We start from the raw sequence: 5,071 nt of genomic DNA, 5'->3' as shown, positions 1-5,071 counted from the left end.
TTTAATAATATGCAATGTTATTTTAAACATTTTTAATCCATGTATAGGGTCACATATCATGCAATATATGCACACAGAAAAGATGTGGATGATTATTATCAAGAATGCTATTTGTTTTCTTGAGTTATTTCACTTTTCTAAAGCTTCTCTATCTTATGCATATTTGTTTATGGGCCTTAGTTTTCTTCACTTTTTAGTCTTTCTTTTTCTTTTGAAATTGTTTCATTTTTATAGAAAATTAACAAAAACAGTACATAGAGGTATTTTGTATCAGAAACATTTTATCTAAATCATTTAAGTTGTCATCATGGCAAATCTAGTGTGTATTTGCTACAAACAAAACACGGTCTTACACAAGCTCTATAAAACATTTACATTGCTGATCTATAGACCACTATCACAGTTTACCTATCATTTTAATAATGTCTTTTATAGCAAGAGGATGCAGCTCAGAACTATGGATAGAATATATTTGTCATGTCTCTACTATCCCTTAGTCTGGGGAATTTCCTTAACCATCCCTTGGTTTTCATGGCTTTGACATTTTGAAGTTATTTTGTAGATGGCTCCTCAGTTTGGATTTGCTGTATGTTTTCTCATACTAGATTCTGATTATTCATTTTAGCAGAAGTATAATAGTAGTCATTCCATGTTCTTCTCATTGACCTTGATAGTATTGAATTTTAATTTTCTTATTACTAGTGCTGTAACTTGGATTACCTGATTAATGTAATATCTATTAATATTAGGGTTATCAACTGTAAACTTGCTACTAGATCATTAAATATGAAATGTCCAATTTTGAATCAAAAGTATAGTTTATTGTACCTCAAACAAAAAGCAGTACAATTAATCCATGTATGTGCCTTAAGTATCGACACAGTTTTGCCATCTTAACGGTGGCTTCTTTATGCCAGCAATGAAAAATCCTGGAGAGCAAGTGGTGATGAAATTGCGAAAGGTGTTTTCCACAGTTTGTCGAGAATTGAATATTTTTCCTTGCAAGAAGTATTTGAAAGCCTGGAAGAAGTGGTAGTCAGTTGGTGCGAGGTCTGGTGAATACGGTGGATGACAGAGAGTTTCCAAGTCCAGTTGTTGCAGTTTGAGCAGCCTTGTTTATGTAACATGTGGTCTAGCGTTGTCTTGCAAGAGGATTGACCTGTCTCGATTGACCAATCTCAGCTGCTTAATCACAAGTATCTTCATCATTTTGTCCAACTGGTTGAGGTACACATCCACTGTAATCAATTGATGAGGTTTCATGAAACTGTAGTGGATAATACCAGCGCTGGACAACCAAACAGATACCGTTAGCTTTTTCTGGATAAATATTCAGTTTTGGACTGTGTTTCAGTATTTCGTCTTTAGCCAACTATTGTGCCAGACACTTGTGATTGTCAAAAGAATCTATTTTTTTATCACAGGTAACAATATGGTGTAGAAACGGTTCACCTTATGTCGTGACAGCAAAGAAAGGCAAGCTTTGAGACGATTTCTCTTCTGACGCTCATTTAATTCATGTGGAACCTATCTATCCAGGTTCTTTACCTTGCCCATTGGTTTGAAATGGTCCAATATTGCTGAAACAGTAACATCAAACCTTGCTGCTAATTCACATTTAGGTTAAGATGGACTCACTTCTACTATAGCTTTCAGTTCATTGTCCACCTTGTTTTCAGGTTGCCCACATGGCTCATTTTCAAGATTAAAATCACCAAAACGAACTTCTCAAACCATCCACGTACTGTGAATTTGTTAGCCATATCCTTCCCAAATATTTCATTGATATTTCGAGCTGTCTGTGCTGCATTGGTTCCACGACAGAACTCATACTCAAAAACAACATGGATTTTTGACTTATCCATGGTTTCCCAAAAATTGCTCTAAAAAAAATTTGAAATAGAATCAGAAGCCAAACCATGTATTTGAAAGAATGAGGATGTACCTTCACAATAAAAATAAAACAAGAAGCGTCAAAGTGAAATGTCAGAGACATCAACAGTCAAAGAGTACTTAAGGAAATTGGACATTTATACTTAATAACCTAATATAATCCTTTTATAATTAATTAGTAATCTGAGGATAAGTATGTTAAGCCTATTTCTATTTATTATTTCCTCATCTAACTTTCATGTACCTGCTTTAGCAACCATTGTTGGTCCTTGGCTGAATTAATGTATGCTTTATTGTTCGTTAAAATTGGCTATGGATTTTTTTGACATGTCCTCAACTTTTTATTTTTTTTAACTTCATTAATTTCTGACGCCACAAGTTCTTGCAAGCTTTTCTTATACTTTCTCTATCCCAGTTCTGGAATCAGCCATTTCTGCCAGGAGCCCTAGTAACATTCAGTCAAGAATGATATTGGAAACCAAGATCTGGCTTCTAGGTGCTCTCATTGCTATTGGAGTGTTGTAAATCCCATGTCTTCTCAATTGATAGAGCTAGCTCAGAAATCGTTTTCGAAATGGCATTCCAAAAAAGCTCCTTATAGAAATGGCTGCTCACAGTCGGACATATACAAACACATACACATAAACATATACATCCCTTTACATCTTTTCTCCTTTCTCTATCCACCTACATACATTAAAAACAGAGTTCATACAGATCCCACCAAATACCAAATCATTAGTACAGGATCATTTTAGTTTTTGACCTTTCCCTAACTGTAACTTTCTTCTCCAAAAGTGAGACAACTTTTATAATACTCCCCATATGTAACAATTTTATCAATGTCATTGGAAAAATCAATCTTCCGTCACTCTAAACTCTCTCCCACAACAACCCAGCTTATGTGTACCCTTCTGTACCCTGATCAGACTCCAATATTCCTCTTTGGGCTGGTGTTTTGTTCTTGGCACATGGACACCCATTTTACCCCGCCTGGTTCCTAACACCCCTCACTGGACCCCTGAAGTACCCCTCCACTCCATTCACTCCACTTAGGTTTTGACACCCAAAGCCAGGCTGCTGTCGTGCTCCAGTCCACCCCCACAGAGACACCTACCTTGCCCAATTTAGTAGAACTAAATTATTGAAAAGAGAAAATGGAAGTAAAGAAGGAAGGAAGGAAGGGAGGCAAAAAGGGGAAAAGGAAAAAATATTTTTGAAATAAAATACACTAGACAGGTAAATCTGTTTTATATTTTTCACTGAATATGTAACAACATTTTATGCTAAACTTTGGCTCTTAATGTTTTGCCCTTTGGAAGTAATGTAATCTGTTACAGTGTGAAACACCATATGTCAAATGATCTTGACCTTTTACTAGGTCAAATAGGCCAATGAAATATTAAACTGTGATATTTACAAATATTTGGAAATATTTAAATTTCTATATATTTTTCTTACATTTCATTTAAAATCACGTTACATGCTTAGTGTTTGGATTCTGCAGGAATAAATAAATTTTCTATGACATATTAGTATTAAAGGGTCTTATCAAGGAAATCATATTTATAAATGTTGATGTTTACATATATGTTTCTCATCTAAGGGTCAGTGGCTAATTCATTTTTATATCTCCATTACAATTTCAATTGATAACAGCTTTTCTGGAAACAAATTCTTAGCCTGGAATTGTACAAAACGTGGGCTATTAGAGGAATTGCAGTATTCAAAAAAAAAGAAAATAGAAAAACAAAAAAGTGTTACCATCTGAAGGTGTCTCCGGAATCTGTTCTGATGAAGGTCTGGAGTTATTAAAGGGTCTTATCAAGGAAATCATATTTATAAATGTTGATGTTTACATATATGTTCCTCATCTAAGGGTCAGTGGCTAATTCATTTTTATATCTCCATTACAATTTCAATTGATAACAGCTTTTCTGGAAACAAATTGTTAGCCTGGAATTGTACAAAACGTGGGCTATTAGAGGAATTGCAGTATTCAAAAAAAAAGAAAATTCCAAAACATTCTCTTATTTAAAATGAATAATTTCAATTTATATAATGGTCAGCCAGAGGAAAATGCACTAATTTAATATCTTCACCAAATATATTTTCCAATGAAAAATGTAACATACAGTAAATATTGTAAAATTTGAACTTACACAAACATTAAATATTTCCTGTGAATTTAATGGGATTATTCAAATTTCATCAATATAATGTTCTCTTTTTTCATACATTTTTCCAAGATTTAAAACTCTTAAACACTAAATAAATTCTGGTCATTTATCAAGTTAAATCTAATAGAAAATTATATCATTTATAAAAATGGCAATACATAATAATGCAATATTAATACAATTACATACACATATATTGATCACATACTAGTTATTCATAATAATTTCACACTAATTACAAGGAAGTTTACCTAATTTACGAAAGCTCAAAATTAACTTTAGTAGTGAGTGTTTATCGGTACAGTTGATACTTCAGTTTATTACTAATGAATTTTAATGTCTCTTAGTACATTTCATTTTCCTAGAATTTAATTTGCTTATAAAATTGTTTCTTGATATTTCTAAATGTGAAAAGCCTACTTACCATGATTTCCATTAAAAATAAAGTCCTAATGACTTCATGGCAGACAATAAATATTAGTTTATTTCCTTCCTTCTTACATCCCTTTCTCCTTCTTTCCCTCCTGTCTTAGCTCTCCCGTACCTTGAATTTTTCTCTCTGCCTTTTAGCCTCAATTCCTTCCACACACTACCTTGTCTCCCTTCTTCCTCAGTGTAGTAAAACTTGAATTGAAGAAGAATAGGTTTTCTAATTTACATAGTAATTTGAGTATTATGAGCTTAATAAAAAAAGATTCCCCTTGTGGCCTTTACAATTGATGACATTAAGTTTGAAAATATATTTATATAACAATAAAATGAACATCCTTCATAACTTAATTTAAAATTACACTTACATATAAGATCTCTGTTACAAATGTTTTAAAATTTCTTTACAGAAACTGTTTATTCTATTAAAACGTAGCATTCAGTAATTTTCTGATATTTCCATACTTAGCCCTAAGAGACTGTTATTCACAGTTTTTCCATCTGAGCTATACAAACTATTTTTAAAAGAGTATGTTCAGATTTATCAATCTTGTAAAACATAATGGCAA

The 5,071-nt window shown here is 32.7% G+C and overlaps 1 protein-coding gene across 1 annotated transcript in view; it reads right to left on the bottom strand.

Moving 5' to 3' along the window:
- Positions 1-5,071, bottom strand: part of LOC105824371 (neural cell adhesion molecule 2-like) — a gene marked incomplete at both ends in the record, with an annotated part of 241,722 nt that overhangs the window by 117,487 nt on the left and 119,164 nt on the right. The window lies entirely within an intron of this gene.

The sequence above is a fragment of the Propithecus coquereli genome, unplaced genomic scaffold (genome assembly GCF_000956105.1).
Source record: "Propithecus coquereli isolate 6110/MARCELLA unplaced genomic scaffold, Pcoq_1.0 Scaffold732, whole genome shotgun sequence".
NCBI lineage: Eukaryota > Metazoa > Chordata > Mammalia > Primates > Indriidae > Propithecus > Propithecus coquereli.
Note: the sequence above shows the minus strand (reverse complement) of the source record. Positions and strands in the feature narration are given on the sequence as shown.